A 26,267-nucleotide genomic window follows, 5' to 3' on the forward strand; every position below is an offset into this window, starting at 1 on the left:
TTTTTCTTGTCTGGATACTGTCTTGCTACGTACCCTAGAAATCACCTCCTGCAGTCCATGGACATTTCTTTATAAATCTTTCCTCAATTTTTTTAATTTTGGAAACTTACATTATGAACTTAACAAAACATAAAACCTATTTCAACAAAGTATTTCATTATTTATTTCAAAAACATTTTTAATTCATGTATTTTTCTAGAATAAAACATCAGATTCCAAATGTATCAAATGTACTAATAGTGTTTCAGATAAGATTTATTTCTTACCAAGCATACTTGCTATATATATACTGTCTTAATAAATTTACGGAATATTTATTTTGCAAAAAAAAAAAAAAAAAAAAATGCAATGTGTATGATATGTCTGTAAACCTTTGTAGAGAGTAACCTTACCCAACCATATATAAGGATTGATACCAACAGTTTCATTATGTCAATATTACATTTCACTGTATGCCTGTGCTGTTGTATATTAGTAAAGTAAATGACAAACTGAGTGTTCATTGCAATGAGTTTATCCAATATATAGGTATCGAAGCCCGGAATCGTCCTGCCCGTTTGCGGGGTAAAATTGGAGGATGATGCTAGCGATAGCAGACAAGAACAACACAGACAAACGAATTAGCTGGAAAAGATCGCAATTACACTTGTAATGGAAACAAATGAAGGTGTTTCAATTCCCGCGCAGTCAATGCGATTTGTCCACGTAAAATGTCATGTAATACTGTTATCATGTTTGTTCAAAACATGGATAGTCTAATTTATGTTGTCATATTGTATAAGCACATGTTTTCAAATGCGTTCTGCGCGCTAAACTCACCGTTAGGTTTTGGCTGTGCAGAAAATCGTTGCGATGTTTGTGTGTACTTAATATTCGTTCAACTTTCAAAGAACAAATACATTTTTTTGTTGTATAATACTGTTCCGATTTTTTTAGAAATATTAAAATATGACAAAATCAGAGGACTAATTGATAACAATATATATATGTATGTATATCAATGTATGTTTTACGAACATTCTTGCTATTTATCTTAAAGCTACGACGTTAATTCAATGAAAACAATTGTCATTACTGCTAGCATGTCCATAATAACCTGATGCTTCCTTCTAATTCCATTATCATTCCTCAGTGTCATTGTTTATTTTAGATGTATGCTTTGGAGGAGAAGGAGTTGATAATGATGATTTGCCCAATTCTCTTGTCATTATTTTATAAACAAACATAAATAATATAAAACTTTACCGCTCTGCATATTTAATTTTAAGTGGAGTATCACTTACGAGGTATCATTTAATTTGTTTCTTCGCGTTTGAAAAAAAAATCTGTGCTAAAACACAAGTCATTTTGATTTATTGATAAAACATTAACGATTTGTAGTGAATATTGATGTCATTGAAACAAATGTGAATAAATAAATGATTTACGAAATCCCACAGGAAGCCACAGCAGGTAGATCTAATCAAAACATGTATATCTCACCATAGTTTTCATATCTATCTGATCTGTTATCACTCTGTAATACTTACGTAGCTACTAATGTCCCCAACATAGTAACACCATTACAAATATCTGAGATCAAAAAATCCTAACTGCACCGTGTTTTATTATTGATTTAAAACATGATATTTAAAAAATCAATTAATTTTAGCGATGCTCGTTTGCTTTAACACTTAATAATAAGACAACTCTACGTTTGTATTCTTCTTGAACGAAAATTATCAACTTGAAAAGAAATTAAAATGTACCGCTTCCCAGAAATGCTCGAGAAGGAGTTATGATATGTACATGCAATAACTAAATAAGTGTTTGAATTGAATTATCATATTTATTTTTCGTTGCCTTGATTATTTTAGGTGATATGTAAACAGAAATATGTAAAAATTCTATTAGTCCAAATCTCTGTGTAAACATTATCTTAGTCCAAATCTCTGTGTAAACATTATCTTAGTCCACATCTCTGTGTAAACATTATCTTGGTCCCCATCTTTGTGTAAATATTATCTTAGTCCACAGCTCTGTGTAAACAGAAATGTGTAAACATTATCTTAGTCCACATCTCTGTGTAAACATTATCTTGGTCCACATCTCTGTGTAAACATTATCTTAGTCCACAGCTCTGTGTAAACAGAAATGTGTAAACATTATCTTAGTCCACATCTCTGTGTAAACATTATCTTAGTCCACATCTCTGTGTAAACATTATCTTGGTCCACATCTCTGTGTAAACATTATCTTAGTCCACAGCTCTGTGTAAACAGAAATGTGTAAACATTATCTTAGTCCACATCTCTGTGTAAACAGAAATGTGTAAACATTATCTTGATCCCCAACTCTGTGTAAACATTATCTTGGTCCACATCTCTGTGTAAACATTATCTTGGTCCCCATCTCTGTGTAAACATTATCTTAGTCCACAGCTCTGTGTAAACATTATCTTAGTCCACATCTCTGTGTAAACATTATCTTAGTCCACATCTCTGTGTAAACATTATCTTGGTCCACATCTCTGTGTAAACATTATCTTAGTCCACAGCTCTGTGTAAACAGAAATGTGTAAACATTATCTTAGTCCACATCTCTGTGTAAACATTATCTTAGTCCACATCTCTGTGTAAACATTATCTTGGTCCCCATCTCTGTGTAAACATTATCTTAGTCCACATCTCTGTGTAAACATTATCTTAGTCCACATCTCTGTGTAAACATTATCTTAGTCCACATCTCTGTGTAAACATTATCTTAGTCCACATCTCTGTGTAAACATTATCTTAGTCCACATCTCTGTGTAAACATTACAGTCCACATCTCTGTGTAAACATTATCTTAGTCCACATCTCTGTGTAAACATTATCTTAGTCCCCAACTCTGTGTAAACATCTCTGTGTAAACATTATCTTAGTCCACATCTGTGTAAACAGAAATGTGTAAACATTATCTTAGTCCACATCTCTGTGTAAACATTATCTTGATCCCCAACTCTGTGTAAACATTATCTTGGTCCACATCTCTGTGTAAACATTATCTTAGTCCACAGCTCTGTGTAAACAGAAATGTGTAAACATTATCTTAGTCCACATCTCTGTGTAAACATTATCTTGATCCCCAACTCTGTGTAAACATTATCTTGGTCCACATCTCTGTGTAAACATTATCTTAGTCCACAGCTCTGTGTAAACAGTGTAAACATCTCCACATCTCTGTGTAAACATTATCTTAGTCCACATCTCTGTGTAAACATTATCTTGGTCCCCATCTCTGTGTAAACATTATCTTGGTCCCCATCTCTGTGTAAACATTATCTTAGTCCACAGCTCTGTGTAAACAGAAATGTGTAAACATTATCTTAGTCCACATCTCTGTGTAAACAGAAATGTGTAAACATTATCTTAGTCCACATCTCTGTGTAAACAGAAATGTGTAAACATTATCTTAGTCCACAGCTCTGTGTAAACAGAAATGTGTAAACATTATCTTAGTCCACAGCTCTGTGTAAACATTATCTTGGTCCCCATCTCTGTGTAAACATTATCTCAGTCCACATCTCTGTGTAAACATTATCTTAGTCCACAGCTCTGTGTAAACATTATCTTGGTCCACAGCTCTGTGTAAACAGAAATGTGTAAACATTATCTTAGTCCACATCTCTGTGTAAACAGAAATGTGTAAACATTATCTTAGTCCACAGCTCTGTGTAAACAGAAATGTGTGAACATTATCTTAGTCCACAGCTCTGTGTAAACAGAAATGTGTAAACATTATCTTAGTCCACATCTCTGTGACTGATTATGCTTTTCTATATAGTGATGTAGAGAAAATAGAAATGAAAAGTGATGTATTTGTGCTGTAAGTCAATCATCCAGAAGCAAGCTGTGTGTACTTGATCGTGACAGTATGTGACTTGTTAATTATAGATACATGTCTGTAAAGGCTTCCGCTTGTTTCATGCTGTATCTGTAGACTTGAATGGGTCTTACACATGTAAGGTAATACATATTTAAAATATTTGAGATATAATTGTAGAAATTTCTTTATCTACATGTTGATATAGGTAGGAAATGAAATGGAGTGCCGTAACTACTGTCTTATTATCATTTTCGATACTATAACTACTATTTTAATTTGGATTTTAACATTGGTTTTTACACTACAATCTAACAACATCTCCATCTCTAGTGAACGATCAAACTGTCTCTACACTCCAAAGTAACAATATATCAAGTGAGCATTCACACTGTCTGTTTGATACACACTACCAACATCTGCTGTGGAAGTTCACACTGTCTATATACTACACACTACCAACATCTTCTGTGGAGGTTCACACTGTCTAAATACTACACACTACCAACATCTGCTGTGGAGGTTCACACTGTCTATATACTACACACTACCAACATCTTCTGTGGAGGTTCATACTGTGTCTATAGTACACACTACCAACATCTGCTGTGGAGGTTTACACTGTGTCTATACTACACACTACCAACATCTACTGTGGAGGTTCACACTGTGTCTATACTACACACTACCAACATCTGCTGTGGAGGTTCACACTGTCTATACTACACACTACCAACATCTGCTGTGGAGGTTCACACTGTCTATATACTTCACCCTACCAACATCTGCTGTGGAGGTTCACACTGTCTATATACTTCACACTACCAACATCTGCTGTGGAGGTTCACACTGTCTATATACTACACACTACCAACATCTTCTGTGAAGGTTCACACTGTCTATATACTACACACTACCAACATCTGCTGTGGAGGTTCACACTGTCTATATACTACACACTACCAACATCTTCTGTGAAGGTTCACACTGTCTATATACTACACACTACCAACATCTGCTGTGGAGGTTCACACTGTCTATATACTACACACTACCAAAATCTTCTGTGGAGGTTCATACTGTGTCTATACTACACACTACCAACATCTTCTGTGGAGGTTTACACTGTGTCTATACTACACACTACCAACATCTGCTGTGGAGGTTCACACTGTGTCTATATACTATATACTACCAACATCTGCTGTGGAGGTTCACACTGTCTATATACTATATACTACCAACATCTGCTGTGGAGGTTCACACTGTCTATATACTACACACTACCAACATCTGCTGTGAAGGTTCACACTGTCTATATTACACATTACCAACATCTGCTGTGGAGGTTCATACTGTCTATATACTATACACTACCAACATCTGCTGTGGAGGTTCACACTGTCTATATATTACACACTACCAACATCTGCTGTGGAGGTTCACACTGTCTATATACTACACACTACCAACATCTGCTGTAGAGGTTCACACTGTCTATATACTACACACTACCAACATCTTCTGTGGAGGTTCACACTGTCTATATACTACACACTACCAACATCTGCTGTGGAGGTTCACACTGTCTATATACTACACACTACCAACATCTTCTGTGGAGGTTCATACTGTGTCTATAGTACACACTACCAACATCTGCTGTGGAGGTTTACACTGTGTCTATACTACACACTACCAACATCTGCTGTGGAGGTTCACACTGTGTCTATACTACACACTACCAACATCTGCTGTGGAGGTTCACACTGTCTATATACTTCACCCTACCAACATCTGTTGTGGCGGTTCACACTCTCTATACTACACACTACCAACATCTGCTGTGGAGGTTCACACTGTCTATATACTTCACACTACCAACATCTGCTGTGGAGGTTCACACTGTCTATATACTATACACTACCAACATCTGCTGTGGAGGTTCACACTGTCTATACTACACACTACCAACATCTGCTGTGGAGGTTCACACTGTCTATACTACACACTACCAACATCTGCTGTGTAGGTTCACACTGTCTATACTACACACTACCAACATCTGTTGTGGAGGTTCACACTTTCTTTTTACTTAAACCTACATATATCAGCTTTGGACGATATTTCACTTCATCCCATACATAATTATGAAACGGAACTACGTGTAATGTGTTCCGAAGATGAGATGAGATATTTATTTTGAACAAGAACGCTACAACATCAACAGCCAATACTATTTATTAATATTGATCAAAATGAATAGATGTTACTAATCAGAATTAGTTTTATTTTTAATATGATGTTTCGAACATTGTCACTGACCTCTATAAAGTGTATGTTTATTATCTCGGAAGAAAAAGTCAGTAAAGTTTGAAAAAGTCGGGAGGGAATTATTTCCAAGTGAATATTCTCCATCATCTTTCGGTAGAAATTTGTCTGCTTTCCATCTACATTCCTGCTCGGGGAAAAAATCGAAATCTGCACATTTCTGCGTGGAAAACTTTCGAATATCTGCATCGGAGCTTTTAGGTATCATATACTGTTTGAACAGTTTAGTTGTTGTCATGGAGTCTGTTTTCCATCGCCAAAGTCAATCCTATTCATCGCAATCGTAGAAGCGGATAAACATAGAGATGTTCCGAAAAGCCAAAGCGGTATATTCTAAACAAATCTATGTATGTATGGATATACAACGTCCTGTAAGGTAGCAGTAAACAGTTAATTTGCATTTTTCCTGAAATTATTTGTCATGTTTGAGATATACAGGTATAGCAGATTGGTTATGAAAAATACATCATTACATGTATATATATTTATAAACTACATAACAATTACATCAACAGTAGAGAGTTGAAATTTGTGTAAAAAAAAAATTCCTCTGATTTCTGACATTTAATTGTCATGGTTACCTACTGAAAAAATGCTAAAAATGCAAAAATATTGCTAATTCCAACCTAATACTACAACTTTCTAGAAGAAATTTAATTCTAAACACCTATCTTACAATCAACAACACTGTCTTGGTAACAAAGTACTTACATTTCAGCAAATTCCAACTCGGAAATTCTTCATAACATGACCATATGTAAACACTATGAAAATTTCACTTCCTGTAAAGCTAGTTTTTGGTACGTAGACACAGATTCGAGACTGCCCAAACAGTAATCTCCAACACAAAGCTAAAATATTATCCTGAAAAAAATGAAACCCCACATTGTCCACTTTAACATGACAGGACCAATTTTAGCAAGGATTTTTTTTTCATTTTTAATTAAAACCTTTATAATGGGGTAATCTAATGAGCAAAAAAATCACCCATGGCCTCACCGAGAAACTGTGTACTGCTACCTAAGCATGTTTAAAGATATTTTTTGTAATTTGTTACACATTGTTACACCTTGTTACACATTGTTGCATCTTGTTACATTTTGATATACTTTGTTACACCTTGTTACACCTTGTTACACATTGTTATACTTTGTTACACCTTGTTACACCTTGTTACACATTGTTATACTTTGTTATACATTGTTACACCTTGTTACACTTTGTTATACATTATTACGCCTTGTTACACTTTGTTATACATTGTTACATCTTGTTACACATTGTTGCATCTTTTTACATTTTGTTATACTTTGTTACACCTTGTTACACATTGTTATACTTTGTTACACCTTGTTACACCTTGTTACACATTGTTGCATCTTTTTACATTTTGTTATACTTTGTTACACCTTGTTACACATTGTTATACTTTGTTATACATTGCTACACCTTGTTACACTTTGTTATACATTATTACGCCTTGTTACACTTTGTTATACATTGTTACACCTTGTTACACTTTGTTACACCTTTGTTACACTTTTTGTACCTTGTTACACCTTTGTTATACATTGTTACACCTTGTTGCACTTTATTACACCTTTGTGTTTGACAATGACATTGGCATTGAACTTAGTGGTTGTCATTTGAAAAACTAATCCCTTACAAGTATGTTATTATTAAGTTTACAATCACAATCCAAGGGAAAACGGAGATATAACGCCTGCTGTATTTAACAGCTTGCCGTTAGAGGCGATCAGCTGTGGAGCATCCCTGGAAGGTTAGGTCAACAGTGCATGTTCGTACGGGGCGACTTAAAGTGGACCCCCTGCAGACTTTTATTCGTTTACCAAGGATATGTTGAAAACATTAAATTAGATTTGCTATTCCCACATGAATACCAATGATATCGATCTTTTCATTTCTTTCCTGTCTGCTCTTTCTTTCTATGTTCTATTTTTCACTCCTGAAATCACTCTTGATACCCGTCCTCGTTTGACCTTGGCTGTTACGAGGACGTTAAACTCCATAAAGGCAAACCTCGAAACAAGTTCTTCCTTATATGTGACAGACTGGCGTCAATGTCAATCGTGCCATTAAAGTTATAGCATAGACGCTGTAGCAACACTTCATAGTAAGTTATATGTTGGGAAGAAGATAAATACCATTTTCTGAATAAAACTCATGTTGCGACAAATTCAGGAATGAATCAAGAAGCGTGTGTGTGTAGAGAGGTACAATGAACTATAAAGTACTTACATCAAAACCATTGAATTAAAATGAAATAAACTGTCAGCGAAAATGGCTTACAAGCACAGGTAGGTGAAGAAATTGCATGAAGAACTTCCTCGATCACAGTTCCGAACAAACACAGTAGTCACATTTTCATGGATGCCATTTTTTTTAACTTTGTTAGTTTTTTTCACATGGGGGTCAAATAAAGCGGTTACATCACAAACAAAACAGCGATTTCATCTAACAGAAACATACAACAGAAGTGAAGAGGTATTTATCGAACATACAACAGAAATGAAGAGGTATTTATCGAACAGAAACATACAACAGAAGTGAAGAGGTATTTATCGAACATACAACAGAAATGAAGAGGTATTTATCGAACAGAAACATACAACAGAAGTGAAGAGGTGTTTATCGAACAGAAACATACAACAGAAGTGAAGACGTATTTATCGAACAGAAACATACAACAGAAGTGAAGAGGTATTTATCGAACATACAACAGAAGTGAAGAGGTATTTATCGAACAGAAACATACAACAGAAGTGAAGAGGTATTCATCGAACAGAAACATACAACAGAAGTGAAGAGGTATTTATCGAACAGAAACATACAACAGAAGTGAAGAGGTATTTATAGAACAGAAACATACAACAGAAGTGAGGAGGTATTTAAAGAACAGAAACATACAACAGAAGTGAAGAGGTATTTATAGAACGTACAACAGAAGTGAAGAGGTATTTATCGAACATACAACAGAAGTGAACAGATATTTAAAGAACAGAAACATACAACAGAAGTGAAGAGGTATTTATCGAACATAAACATAAAACATAAGGGAATAGGTATTTATAGAACAGAAACATACAACAGAAGTGAAGAGGTATTTATAGAACAGAAACATACAACAGAAGTGAAGAGGTATTTATCGAACATACAACAGAAGTGAAGAGGTATTTATCGAACAGAAACATACAACAGAAGTGAAGAGGTATTTATCGAAACATACAACAGTATTTAAACATACAACAGAAGTGAAGAGGTATTCGAACAGAAACATACAACAGAAGTGAAGAGGTATTTATCGAACATACAACAGAAGTGAAGAGGTATTTATCGAACATACATCAGAAGTGAAGAGGTATTTATCGAACAGAAACATACAACAGAAGTGAAGAGGTATTTATCGAACATACAACAGAAGTGAAGAGGTATTTATCGAACAGAAACATACAACAGAAGTGAAGAGGTATTTACAACAGAAGTGAACAGAAACATACAACAGAAGTGAAGAGGTATTTATCGAACAGAAACATACAACAGAAGTGAAGAGGTATTTATCGAACATACAACAGAAGTGAAGAGGTATTTATCGAACAGAAACATACAACAGAAGTGAAGAGGTATTTATCGAACAGAAACATACAACAGAAGTGAAGAGGTATTTATCGAACAGAAACATACAACAGAAGTGAAGAGGTATTTATCGAACAGAAACATACAACAGAAGTGAAGAGGTATTTATCGAACAGAAACATACAACAGAAGTGAAGAGGTATTTATCGAACAGAAACATACAACAGAAGTGAAGAGGTATTTATAGAACAGAAACATACAACAGAAGTGAAGAGGTATTTATAGAACGTACAACAGAGGTGAAGAGGTATTTATCGAACATACAACAGAAGTGAAGAGATATTTATCGAACATACAACAGAAGTGAAGAGGTATCTATAGAACAGAAACATACAACAGAAGTGACAGAAGTGAAGAGGTATTTACCGAACATACAACAGAAGTGAAGAGGTATTTATCGAACAGAAACATACAACAGAAGTGAAGAGGTATTTATCGAACAGAAACATACAACTGCATCATACAACAGAAGTGAAGAGGTATTTATAGAACAGAAACATACAACAGAAGTGAAGAGGTATTTATCGAACATACAACAGAAGTGAAGAGGTATTTATCGAACATACAACAGAAGTGAAGAGGTATTTATCGAACAGAAACATACAACAGAAGTGAAGAGGTATTTATCGAACAGAAACATACAACAGAAGTGAAGAGGTATTTATCGAACAGAAACATACAACAGAAGTGAAGAGGTATTTATAGAACAGAAACATACAACAGAAGTGAAGAGGTATTTATCGAACAGAAACATACAACAGAAGTGAAGAGGTATTTATCGAACAGAAACATACAACAGAAGTGAAGAGGTATTTATCGAACATACAACAGAAGTGAAGAGATATTTATCGAACATACAACAGAAGTGAAGAGGTATTTATCGAACAGAAACATACAACAGAAGTGAAGAGGTATTTATCGAACAGAAACATACAACAGAAGTGAAGAGGTATTTATAGAACAGAAACATACAACAGAAGTGAGGAGGTAGAAACATACAACAGAAGTGAAGAGGTATTTATCGAACAGAAACATACAACAGAAGTGAAGAGGTATTTATCGAACAGAAACATACAACAGAAGTGAAGAGGTATTTATAGAACAGAAACATACAACAGGTGAAGAGGTTTATAGAACAGAAACATACAACAGAAGTGAAGAGGTATTTATAGAACGTACAACAGAAGTGAAGAGGTATTTATATCGAACATACAACAGAAGTGAAGAGGTATTTATAGAACAGAAACATACAACAGAAGTGAAGAGGTATTTATAGAACAGAAACATACAACAGAAGTGAAGAGGAGGTACAACAGAAGTGAAGAGGTATTTTCGAACATACAACAGAAGTGAACAGAAACATACAACAGAAACATACAACAGAAGTGAAGAGGTATTTATCGAACAGAAACATACAACAGAAGTGAAGAGGTATTTATCGAACAGAAACATACAACAGAAGTGAAGAGGTATTTATCGAACAGAAACATACAACAGAAGTGAAGAGGTATTTATAGAACATACAACAGAAGTGAAGAGGTATTTATAGAACAGAAACATACAACAGAAGTGAAGAGGTATTTATCGAACAGAAACATACAACAGAAGTGAAGAGGTATTTATAGAACAGAAACATACAACAGAAGTGAAGAGGTATTTATAGAAACATACAACGAACAGAAACATACAACAGAAGTGAAGAGGTCGAACAGAAACATACAACAGAAGTGAAGAGGTATTTATCGAACAGAAACATACAACAGAAGTGAAGAGGTATTTTCGATCAGAAACATACAACAGAAGTGAAGAGGTATTTATCGAACAGAAACATACAACAGAAGTAAAGAGGTATTTATCGAACAGAAACATACAACAGAAGTGAAGAGGTATTTATCGAACAGAAACATACAACAGAAGTGAAGAGGTATTTATAGAACAGAAACATACAACAGAAGTGAAGAGGTATTTATAGAACAGAAACATACAACAGAAGTGAAGAGGTATTTATCGAACAGAAACATACAACAGAAGTGAAGAGGTATTTATCGAACAGAGACATACAACAGAAGTGAAGAGGTATTTATAGAACAGAAACATACAACAGAAGTGAAGAGGTATTTAGAACAGAAACATACAACAGAAGTGAAGAGGTATTTATAGAACAGAAACATACAACAGAAGTGAAGAGGTATTTATCGAACAGAAACATACAACAAACATACAACAGAAGTGAAGAGGTATTTATCGAACATACAACAGAAGTGAAGAGGTATTTATAGAACAGAAACATACAACAGAAGTGAAGAGGTATTTATCGAACAGAAACATACAACAGAAGTGAAGAGGTATTTATAGAACAGAAACATACAACAGAAGTGAGGAGGTATTTAAAGAACAGAAACATACAACAGAAGTGAAGAGGTATTTATAGAACAGAAACATACAACAGAAGTGAAGAGGTATTTATAGAACAGAAACATACAACAGAAGTGAAGAGGTATTTATAGAACAGAAACATACAACAGAAGTGAAGAGGTATTTATCGAACATACAACAGAAGTGAAGAGGTATTTATCGAACAGAAACATACAACAGAAGTGAAGAGGTATTTATCGAACAGAAACATACAACAGAAGTGAAGAGGTATTTATCGAACAGAAACATACAACAGAAGTGAAGAGGTATTTATCGAACAGAAACATACAACAGAAGTGAAGAGGTATTTATACAGAAACATACAACAGAAGTGAAGAGGTATTTATAGAACAGATAGAACAGAAACATACAACAGAAGTGAAGAGGTATTTATCGAACATACAACAGAAGTGAAGAGGTATTTATCGAACAGAAACATACAACAGAAGTGAAGAGGTATTTATCGAACAGAAACATACAACAGAAGTGAAGAGGTATTTATCGAACAGAAACATACAACCGAAGTGAAGAGGTATTTATAGAACATACAACTTTATTTGTATTTTTATTTATGTAACATAGAACAGAAGTGAAGAGGTATTTATCGAACAGAAACATACAACAGAAGTGAAGAGGTATTTATCGAACAGAAACATACAACAGAAGTGAAGAGGTATTTATCGAACAGAGACATACAACAGAAGTGAAGAGGTATTCATAGAACATACAACAGAAGTGAAGAGGTATTTATCGAACAGAAACATAGAACAGAAGTGAAGAGGTATTTATCGAACAGAAACATACAACAGAAGTGAAGAGGTATTTATCGAACAGAAACATACAACAGAAGTGAAGAGGTATTAATCGAACATACATCAGAAGTGAAGAGGTATTTATCGAACAGAAACATACAACAGAAGTGAAGAGGTATTTATCGAACATACAACAGAAGTGAAGAGGTATTTATCGAACAGAAACATACAACAGAAGTGAAGAGGTATTTATCGAACAGAAACATACAACAGAAGTGAAGAGATATTTATCGAACATACAACAGAAGTGAAGAGGTATTTATAGAACAGAAACATACAACAGAAGTGAAGAGGTATTTATCGAACAGAAACATACAACAGAAGTGAAGAGGTATTTATAGAACATACAACAGAAGTGAAGAGGTATTTATAGAACAGAAACATACAACAGAAGTGAAGAGGTATTTATCGAACATACAACAGAAGTGAAGAGGTATTTATCGAACAGAAACATACAACAGACGTGAAGACGTATTTATCGAACAGAAACATACAACAGACGTGAAGACGTATTTATCGAACATACAACAGAAGTGAAGAGGTATTTATCGAACATACAACAGAAGTGAAGAGGTATTTATCGAACATACAACAGACGTGAAGAGGTATTTATCGAACATACAACAGAAGTGAAGAGGTATTTATCGAACATACAACAGAAGTGAAGACGTATTTATCGAACAGAAACATACAACAGACGTGAAGACGTATTTATCGAACATACAACAGAAGTGAAGAGGTATTTATCGAACATACAACAGACGTGAAGAGGTATTTATCGAACATACAACAGACGTGAAGAGGTATTTATCGAACAGAAACATACAACAGAAGTGAAGAGGTATTTATCGAACAGAAACATACAACAGACGCGAAGACGTATTTATCGAACATACAACAGACGTAAAGAGGTATTTATCGAACATACAACAGACGTGAAGAGGTATTTATCGAACATACAACAGAAGTGAAGAGGTATTTATCGAACATACAACAGAAGTGAAGACGTATTTATCGAACAGAAACATACAACAGACTTGAAGAGGTTTTTATGTACACAGATTTCTTACAAAACAACAATTGTTGAATTATGTATACAACAATTAAAATGTTCTCGATGTGTTTTTCAGAAATTTTATAGATTTTGTAATGTGTATTTATATAGACCCGTATACGGAGACCTGATTGTGGCTGACATACAGAAGAAGGGTGTCCTCGTGTACATCACACAGAGCATCTCCAGTGGCACATCAAACTGGCAATAGCGGTTACACTTAGTATACACAACCACGTGGTATCAGCATAAAATCGTCTTTTTTCGATCTAGTACTAACATCACTCATCGAACACACGTAAGTACTATAGAGCTGATAACATACGTCCTTCACTGCAACCATTCATGGACTTTTATCGCCATTTTTTCGCACTTTGAAACTTTCCCGCCTTTGCAATATCTATTTATGAAACTTTTTTTACAGCAGTTTCTTTCCTTTGATGGTTTCTTCCCTGGCAGTATCAATATAAAAATCATTTAAAAATATATTCATGCAGCTTCAATCTGCTTGTAATGGCTTGTAGTCCCTGCAGGTGATAAAAATGTACAACACAGCACCAGTATTTACAACTTAAAACCCAAACCAGTGCTATATACGAGAGCCTTGGATTCGTTTGACATCAGATATACCACTGACTTCGGGTTGATTTTTTTTACCCTCCTATCGTAAATTCCATTTGAATTCCTCATGTTATCAGCTTGTTTAGTTGGATTCTACTTTAAATCTAGCCTTCATTTCTCAAATAGAATTCTTGGAATCCGAATAAATACCGCGAAAATTATTACGAGACCATTGTGATTCACAATGATCAACATCAACAGCAACAGTAGACGACTTGGTTTAAGCGTTTCTGACAAATACTATTGATATGTCTACATTCACCATAAACTCCTTGTATGTGATGGGCTGAACTGATGTGGTTTTGTTAGAACATCCATCCTGAATATTCTTATGTCTCCTGAACTGGCTGACTGACGGTGGACAAGTAATGACACACAAACATTGGTGTAGAGTATGTGATTCCAGACCCTGGTAGTTCTATTGCCTTTATAGCTTACATCTTTTGTAGTTCAGTCTAAACTGCGCTCGTCAATATGGGGCTTGCCTTTCCTTTGCTTCAGGGGGCCTCCGCTGTTCTTGGAGGTGAGTCCAAGTGAAACGGAATCCCATGATCTTCCTAGCGATGGTGTGTCTGTTGCTACCATTATAACATACAAAGATCAGCCATATGGATCGTTTCTAATAATAATTTTTATTTATTTTGCAACAATTACGATGCAAGTTTTTTCAAACTTATATTAATCACTCTTGTTGACTCGAATGGAAGCACTCGAGGGTCTTAGTGTGGGAGGAACCGGAGTACCCGGGGAAAACCCACGCGGTCGGGCAGGTGACCTCATACATTTTCACATCCATTCCGGGAATCGAACCCCGAACAACTAATTGCGTTACCACTGCACCACCCGACCACTGCATCACCCGATCGTTTCTAGTCAGTATGTAAATACCGAACTAAAACTGATCTAGGATATTGGTATTTAATGCATTTTTCTGATCTACATTCGTTTCTTTATTTGGCCTAGAAATGCCGGAAACACATGATGACGTCAAAGCAAGGACATGTAAGATAAATAAATGTTTTTCTTCACGAACTCGCCTAGTCGTTTTGTGAGTTGAAAAACACAAGATTGTAAAATTTATATGTGGTGCATGAAAATTCACTTATTCAATTGGTAAAGGATCGAGACAATGGTCTATGCATGAACCGGAAGTGACGTCTTTTGAATGTTGTTTATGTCATGCCTTATTACCACTCAATCTTCTTTAACAGGAAACTCTATGAGGGTGACATTTGAATGAAGTTCAGACATCTAAACATAATACAAAATTGCAAAATATGACAAAAAATCTTACTCTCTAACCTTCCACTCCTATGTCAATAATTTGTAGTATACGTAGGGCAGTCGCCAGGTACAGGTCGGTGATTTTTCTCCGGAATATCTGGCTTTCTTTCATCGCCGAAACCTGATACGTCATTAAATGACCATGTTTGGTATGCGAACAGCTTACCCTTGCTGTCCATTGGACGTAAAGCAACAAAGTATTACATATCGGTGATTCTGTTTCTCCATTAAAACATATTTTTGAATGGAATGGCATGATTTGGTCATAGAATCAAGCAAGCTGATAAATTTATTTTTGTAAATAAGCTACATACATCGTATCGATATTTCTCAAACATTCAACAGCTGAGGTTGATTTAATGAAATATTAATTATGACACAAATTCATTTTGCTTGTATGAATGGGTTCATAACTGCCCTGTCACAATGGTTTCAGACGGGGGAATATGTTATCTTACCTGGGACTTTTAAAATTACTATTGACCACCCAAAAACGTTAAAAGTGACAGCAGCCACAGCTAACTATCAACTATAAAAATTTCCATCAATGGCGATATTTGTCAACGTTGTTGGTTAAATTGTCATTTTAATGGACCTGTGTTTTTTGTATTTTTACTAGTTCATTGTAGGAGTGACCGATTTACAGGAAATTAATTAAACTCTCTCTCTCTCTCTCTCTCTCTCTCTCTCTCTCTCTCTCTCTCTCTCTCTCTCTCTCTCTCTCTCTCTCTCTCTCTCTCTCTGTTAGCATAATAATCATATTTAAACATGTCGTCTTGTCTTGTTAATATGTATTTTGTCAAACTTTATAGGAAAGGACTTAATATAAGTTAGAAAACCTGTGCCCAATCCTACCTGTATATTTGATACCAATAAAATATGTTTAAATCAAATCAAAATAAATAAAAAATGGACCAATGATTTTGAAAACAAAAACTTGATTTTTGTTTTCTTTCGGAAAATGAAAAAAATGCGCAAAAGTGCACGTTAACAAAACAATAACAGACACCCTGGCTAACTTCCTTGAAAATCGCGAAAATTTGAAACGTTGAAAAAAATCAATAGGGAGAGTAATTTGTGTGGGATTAAGAAGCCTGTGTTTTACCTTATCCAATGCTGGAGTAGCCGTTAACTATAGGCATGATGTAATACGTCTTATCCTCGAATTTATCACCCCACTGTCTCTCTGTGGGACAAATAAAACAAAATGTTTTTACAGCATGCCTTGTTTTATATATAAAATATTGAGATTTAAGGAAAAAAAGGGGAAAAAACTATAAACAAAAACTTAGTGTCTATTTCCATCAAGGGGTTACCCAGGGACGCATTTCATACCAGCATGTACCACTAAATTATAGGGACATTGTATAGCTTCCTTGTGGAATAAAACCATATCTGAGACAAAATGTGCGTTTATATTCGAAAAAAACCATTGTTGTGAGGAAAACACTCGTTATGATCGAACACAAACGATTAAAGACAAATGTATGGTTTTGCGTTAACCTTGAGCAAGTAGCATTGAGTCATTCAATGTAGATACAGCAAATGGAATCTTAGAGAGAAAAAAAAAGTTACAAACACAACTTTAAAAAAATCAGAAAATTAAATTCAGATTCATAATAACCGATGTTTCCTTCACACGTCTAATATTTTTAGCGGTTTAGAAGTTTTAAAGTGCTCGCCGAAACAATGTTAAATTTGTAAAAGTAATAACTGAAACACACACAAAATTCATGTACCACAGGGGTCAAGTCAGTTGACCTCGACAGGATATTCACATTTAAAATAATTAATTTTTTACTTGTTTTTCAATTTTAACTAATTAAAGTTGTTCATAATGTTCAACCTGCCTTTGATATTTGTAATCATTTTTCTGAGTTTATTTTATCGAAAAACGCCTTTTTATTATTCCTGGTTTAATCCATATAGACAAATGTTTCAATACCAGACTAAGTAACGTATTAACACAGGACTACGTTTCCTTAATGTACCTCATCACACTACGTTGACGCAACACGTGTATTACGCAAATTTCGACAAAAAAAAGCTTTGAAATGTATCCAAAGCTTGTTGATAAATTGTATGTGATGTCAATATGATATATACAGCAAATACCCTGTTGATAAAGATGTGTTTAATTTTGTTAGAAATAGAAAAGCATACTGCATTACCAGGAGTGTTGAGTCATCCTATTTTTATCACATCTTTATAAAATCCTAGATATATTCATAAGTTACGTATTTATTAGTAATAATTAAATCTGAACGCTAACTTCACAGTTATTTAAAGTACGGAACACGAATAATGTAACCTTGTTTTGAGTATAATGACCGATGGCTAGTGTCGTCAGTCGCGGTGAATGCTCTGATGTATAGCTGACCATTTGGATGCTTACTACTGTATTTAGTCTACAAGTAACCTAACAGTACACGAGCAAGCAGCTGTTGACCATGGCTGTGTCGACTATATTAAGGTGTATGTGTCTCTGGAGTGAAATCCTGATAGTGGCGCCGCACTCTTGTCCTTACCAGCGCTTCCCTCTCGGACGATAACGCTTGTTATGGGACTAGTTACAACATTCATAAAGACATGCGTTTCCAAATTCTATTTCATTTTATGTGCCACGTTTGTCAGTCTGAACATTTATGATAGGGGAGTCACATTCCGTTATATGTGTCCCTCATAACCGTCTTCTCATCAGACAAAATTTTACGTCGTGCAGAAGTAACGTTTGTTGATTTTATTTCTGTGCAATCCATATCATATGGACTAAAATTACGATGTTGACGTTCATTGCCGGATGTTTTTATATCAGGTACGTTATTTAGTACTACGAATGAATTTTCAAATATAAAGAACAAAGAACGTGCAGAAAAATTCAATCCGGGATCCAAAATTATTTAATTTTTAAACGAATTTCATATTCGAATAAAAACTCCTGGGAAAATACAGGGCATTTCAATTCAACTTTGTTATATGTGTATTTCTGGAATAAAACACACCACAGAAAAAAATCTATCTTTAAGCGCAAAACACCGAACTAAATAAAAAACAAAACAATGTCGGTATATATCCGAACGACTTCAACAAGAAATTAATGTAAATGCGCGGCAGCCATTTTTGGGATATAACATGAATTTATTGAACATCTGGGATGCTATCTACAGGAAACGTGCACTTGCAAACTTCATCAACAAACGTAAATAAAACACTGATAATAATTTTTCTCACTCGCTGCATCGCAGAGGTACAATTCTAGCAGAACATTGACATATAATTGTGGGTTGTGTTGGTTTTCAACCTCAGGCAGTTCTACGAGAGACAATACCAACAATCAGTGTTATTTCAAACAGTCGCTTCAGTGTTTATCTAACGAAAATGGTAACAAAATGGCGAAGTGCATTCCTTAAATGGGTTGATGATAGGAAAGAAGCCCACAGCAAACAGACCAATACGATTTTCTATAATTCAATGGTTATATAGAGTTTAGTTGCGAGCGGTTTCTGTATAAATCAGGATTTTCCTATCATTAGTATTTTCAAACTGATCTGATTTTTTTCTTTATCTGTCAATAGAAATCGGTTTGATCATTTCTAGAAATGTTCACAATCTGTTCCTTCATCGTCTATGTTTCGTCGGGCCATCAGCATAGATTTGCAGCAATATTAAATCTCCATTATTTTTTCATGTATTGTAAAAACTCCTGTTATTCCGTATTATCCGCACACATCTCTCTAACTTGACAATGTACGCCTGTCCTATCAAACAGACCACGTCTAACTTGACACTGTGATCCTGTCATAAACAGACCACGTCCCTCTAACTTGACAATGTACGCCTGTCCTATCAAACAGACCACGTCTAACTTGACACTGTGATCCTGTCATAAACAGACCACGTCCATCTAACTTGACAATGCACTCCTGTCATATCATACAGACCAAGTCTCTCTAACTTGACAGTGTACTCCTGTCATATCATACAGACCAAGTCTCTCTAACTTGACAATGTACTCCTGTCATATCATACAGGTCACGTCTAACTTGACAATGTACTCCTGTCATATCATACAGACCACGTCTAACTTGACAATGTACTCCTGTCATATCATACAGACCACGTCTCTCTAACTTGACACTGTACTGCTGTCATATCATACAGACCACGTCTTTCTAACTTGAAACTGTACTGCTGTTCTATCATACAGACCACGTCTCTCTAACTTAACAATGTACTCCTGTCATATCATACAGACCACGTCTCTCTAACTTGACAATGTACTCCTGTCATATCATACAGACCACGTCTAACTTGACAATGTACTCCTGTCATATCATACAGACCACGTCCCTCTAACTTGACACTGTACTCCTGTCATATCATACAGACCACGTCCCTCTAACTTGACAATGTACTCCTGTCATATCATACAGACCACGTCCCTCTAACTTGACATTTTGCTCCTGTCATATCATACAGACCACGTCCCTCTAACTTGACAATGTACTCCTGTCATATCATACAGACCACGTCTAACTTGACAATGTACTCCTGTCATATCATACAGACAACGTCCCTCTAACTTGACAATGTACTCCTGTCATATCATACAGACCACGTCCCTCTAACTTGACAATGCACTCCTGTCGTATCCTACAGACCACAACCCTCTAACTTTTCAATGTACTCCTGTCATATCATACAGACCACGTCCCTCTGACTTGACAATGTACTCCTGTCATATCATACAGACCACGTCCCTCTAACTTGACAATGCACACCTGTCATACCATACAAAACACGTCTGACTTGACAATGTAATCCTGTCATATCATACAGACCACGTCTGACTTGACAATGCACTCCTGTCATATCATACAGACCACGTCCCTCTAACTTGACAATGTACTCCTGTCATATCATACAGACCACGTCCCTCTAACTTGACAATGTACTCCTGTCATATCATACAGACCACGTCTAACTTGACAATGTACTCCTGTCATATCATACAAACCACGTCCCTATAACTTGACAATGTACTTCTGTCATATCATACAGACCACGTCTCTCTAACTTGACAATGCACTCCTGTCATATCATACAGACCACGTCTCTCTAACTTTACAATGTACTCCTGTCATATCTTACAGACCACGTCTCTCTAACTTGACAATACAGACCATGTCTAACTTGACAATGTAGTCCTGTCATATCATACAGACCACGTCTCTCTAACTTGACAATGCACTCCTGTCATATCATACAGACCACGTCTCTCTAACTTGACAATGTACTCCTGTCATATCATACAGACCACGTCTCTCTAACTTGACAATGTACTCCTGTCATATCATACAGACCACGTCTCTCTAACTTGACAATGCACTCCTGTCATATCATACAGACCACGTCTAACTTGACAATGTACTCCTGTCATATACAGACCATACTTGACAATGTACTCCTGTCATATCATACTTGACACTTGACAATGTACTCCTGTCATATCATACAGACCACGTCTCTATAACTTGACAGTGTACTCCCTTTATATCATACAGACCACGTCTCTCTAACTTGACAATGTACTCCTGTCATATCATACAGACCACGTCTCTCTAACTTGACAATGCACTCCTGTCATATCATACAGACCACGTCTCTCTAACTTGACAATGTACTCCTCTCATATCATACAGACCACGTCTCTATAACTTGACAGTGTACTCCCTTTATATCATACAGACCACGTCTCTCTAACTTGACACTGTACTCTTTTCATATGATACAGACCACGTCTGACTTGACAATATAATCCTGTCACATCATAGTGACCACGTCTGACTTGACAATGCACTCCTGTCATATCATACAGACCACGTCTAACTTGACAATGCACTCCTGTCATATCATCCAGACCACGTCCCTCTAACTTGACAATGTACTCCTCTCGTATCATACACGTCCCTCTAACCACGTCTGAACACGTCAATGTACTCTGTCATACTCTCTAACTTGACAATGTACTCCTGTCATATCATACAGACAACGTCTAACTTGACAATGTACTCCTGTCATATCATACAGACCACGTCTCTCTAACTTGACAATGCACTCCTGTCATATCATACAGACCACGTCTCTCTAACTTGACAATGTACTCCCTTCATATCATACAGACCAAGTCTCTCTAACTTGACACTGTACTCCTGTCGTATCATACAGACCATGTCTAACATGACAATGTAGTCCTGTCATATCATACAGACCACGTCTCACTTGACAATGCACTCCTGTCATATCATACAGACCACGTCCCTCTAACTTGACAATGTACTCCTGTCATATCATACAGACCACGTCTCTCTAACTTGACAATGTACTCCTGTCATATCATACAGACCACGTCTCTCTAACTTGACAATGTACTCCTGTCATATCATACAGACCACGTCTGACTTGACAATGCACTCCTGTCATATCATACAGACCACGTCTCTCTAACTTGACAATGTACTCCTGTCATATCATACAGACCACGTCTCTCTAACTTGACAATGTACTCCTGTCATATCATACAGACCACGTCTCTCTAACTTGACAATGTACTCCTGTCATATCATACAAACCACGTTTCTCTAACTTGACAATGTACTCCTGTCATACCATACACACAGTCTAACTTGACAATGTACTCCTGTCATATCATCCAGACCACGTCCCTCTAACTTGACACTGTACTCCTCTCGTATCATACAGACCACGTCTCTCTAACTTGACAATGCACTCCTGTCATATCATACAGACCACGTCTCTCTAACTTGACAATGTACTCCTGTCATATCATACAGACCACGTCTCTCTAACTTGACACTGTACTCCTGTCATATATCATACAGACCCTGTCATATCATACAGACCTCTAACTTGACAATGTACTCCTGTCATATCACTGTACTCCTGTCATATCATACAGACCACGTCTAACTTGACAATGTACTCCTGTCATATCATACAGACCACGTCTAACTTGACAATGTACTCCTGTCATATCATACAGACCACGTCTCTCTAACTTGACAATGTACTCCTGTCATATCATACAGACCACGTCTAACTTGACAATGTACTCCTGTCATATCATACAGACCACGTCTCTCTAACTTGACAGTGTACTCCCTTCATATCATACAGACCACGTCTCTCTAACTTGACATATCACTACTGTCATATCATCATACAGACCACGTCTCTCTAACTTGACAATGCACTCCTGTCATATCATACAGACCACGTCTCTCTAACTTGACAATGTACTCCTCTCATATCATACAGACCACGTCTCTATAACTTGACAGTGTACTCCCTTTATATCATACAGACCACGTCTCTCTAACTTGACAATGTACTCCTGTCATATCATACAGACCACGTCTCTCTAACTTGACAATGTACTCCTGTCATATCATACAGACCACGTCTCTCTTGACAAACTTGACAATCATACACTCCTGTCTATCATACATGTACTCCTGTCATACGACCACCCTCTAACTTGACAATGTACTCCTGTCATCTTTCATACAGATCACGTCTAACTTGACAATGTTCTCCTGTCATATCAAACAGATCACGTCTAACTTGACAATGTACTCCCGTCATATCATACAGACCACGTCTCTCTAACCTGACAATGTTCTCGTGTCATATCATACAGACAACGTCTAACTTGACAATGTACTCCTGTCATATCATACAGACCACGTCTAATTTGACAATGTACTCCTCTCGTATCATACAGACCACGTCTCTCTAACTTGACAATGCACTCCTGTCATATCATACAGACCACGTCTCTCTACCTTGACAATGTACTCCTGTCATATCATACAGACCACGTCTCTCTAACTTGACAATGCACTCCTGTCATATCATACAGACCACGTCTCTCTAACTTGACAGTGTACTCCCTTTATATCATACAGACCACGTCTCTCTAACTTGACAATGTACTCCTGTCATATCATACAGATCACGTCTAACTTGACAATGTTCTCCTGTCATATCATACAGACCACGTCTAACTTGACAATGTACTCCTGTCATATCATACAGACAACGTCTAACTTGACAATGCACTCCTGTCATATCATCCAGACCACGTCCCTCTAACTTGACAATGTACTCCTGTCATATCATACAGACCACGTCTCTCTAACTTGACAATGTTCTCCTGTCATATCATACAGACCACGTCTAACTTGACAATGTACTCCTGTCATATCATACAGACCACGTCTAACTTGACAATGTACTCCTGTCATATCATACAGACCACGTCCCTCTAACTTGACAATGTACTCCTGTCATATCATACAGACCACGTCTCTCTAACTTGACAATGTACTCCTGTCATATCATACAGACCACGTCTAACTTGACAATGTACTCCTGTCATATCATACAGACCACGTCTAATTTGACAATGTACTCCTCTCGCATCATACAGACCACGTCCCTCTAACTTGACACTGTACTGCTGTTCTATCATACAGACCACGTCTCTCTAACTTGACAATGTACTCCTGTCATATCATACAGACCACGTCTCTCTAACTTGACACTGTACTCCTGTCATATCATACAGACCACGTCTCTCTAACTTGACAATGTACTCCTGTCATATCATACAGACCACGTCTCTCTAACTTGACACTGTACTCCTGTCATATCATACAGACCACGTCTCTCTAACTTGACAATGTACTCCCTTCATATCATACAGACCAAGTCTCTCTAACTTGACACTGTACTCCTGTCGTATCATACAGACCATGTCTAACATGACAATGTAGTCCTGTCATATCATACAGACCACGTCTCTCTAACTTGACACTCTACTGCTGTCATATGATACAGACCACGTCTCTCTAACTTGACAATGTACTCCTGTCATATCATACAGACCAAGTCTCTCTAACTTGACACTGTACCCCTGTCATATCATCCTGACCACGTCTCTCTAACTTGCGAATGTAATCTTGTCATATCATACAGACCACGTCTCTCTAACTTGGCAATGAACTCCTGTCATATCATACAGATCACGTCTCTCTAACTTGACAACGTACGCCTGTCATATCATACAGACCACGTCCCTCTAACTTGACACTGTACTCCTGTCATATCATACAGACCACGTCTCTCTAACTTGACACTGTACTCCTGTCATATCATACAGACCACGTCTCTCTAACTTGACACTGTACTTCTGTCATATCATACAGACCACGTCCCTCTAACTTGACACTGTACTCCTGTCATATCATACAGACCAGGTCTAACTTGACACTGTACTCCTCTCATATCATACAGACCAACGTCTCTCTAACTTGACAATGTACTCCTGTCATATCATACAGACCACGTCCCTCTAACTTGACAATGCACTCCTGTCATATCATACAGACCAACGTCTCTCTAACTTGACACTGTACTCTTGTCATATCATATAGACCACGTCAACTTCACAATGTACTACTTTCGCTTTGAATATGAATATTAGAGACAAAGCCAATTCGGCTATTATTAAACAAAAACGTTTCATATCTTGCTTTTTATTTTCGAACTCTTCCTTTCCAAAGACTCACATTTTCAGTTTTAAACATGCAAAAAAGTGCTTGTATATGAAAAACATGAATAAAAGAGAAAGAGGGGAAAAGTATCGATTGATCTTGATATACCATATTTTAAGTAACAAGCTTGAAAGACAAACTTAAGCAGAGCAGTTCCTTTCTTGTACTAAGTTTAACCTTCCATTAACAAATGATGATACAGAAAGGAGGTCTACGTTGTCTTTAGTGTTCGTTTGCTTTCTTCCCGATACATATTCATTACATTCCTTGACACTATTGTATTAGTTAAGACTGAGGTGTGTGTCCAACCCACGTGGCCCGATGCTATCACAGCGCACCCTACCGTTGGTTGTTTGCGCAGCCGAGTTAGCACGGCCTGGTCATTTTTCAACATGGTCTCGCTAACACTTTAATTGTGTTTGGAGTTCCGAAAGGCGCAGACGACAGAAATTAAGGAAAAGACATATCGATTTGAGAGATTTATTTTAATTTCATCTTAAAAGAGAAATTACGCCTAGCGTAATTTCCCGAGGGGGAGATAATTCCCGAAGAATAGATGGAGTTATCTCCCCTTTCTATCACATTAGAATCCAAATAAGACCAAAACTGTTTTGA

Source organism: Ylistrum balloti, unplaced genomic scaffold (assembly GCF_031769215.1).
Source record: "Ylistrum balloti isolate Yb309-2 unplaced genomic scaffold, AGI_CSIRO_Ybal_v1 Utg369808, whole genome shotgun sequence".
In the NCBI taxonomy this organism is placed as follows: Eukaryota; Metazoa; Mollusca; class Bivalvia; order Pectinida; family Pectinidae; genus Ylistrum; species Ylistrum balloti.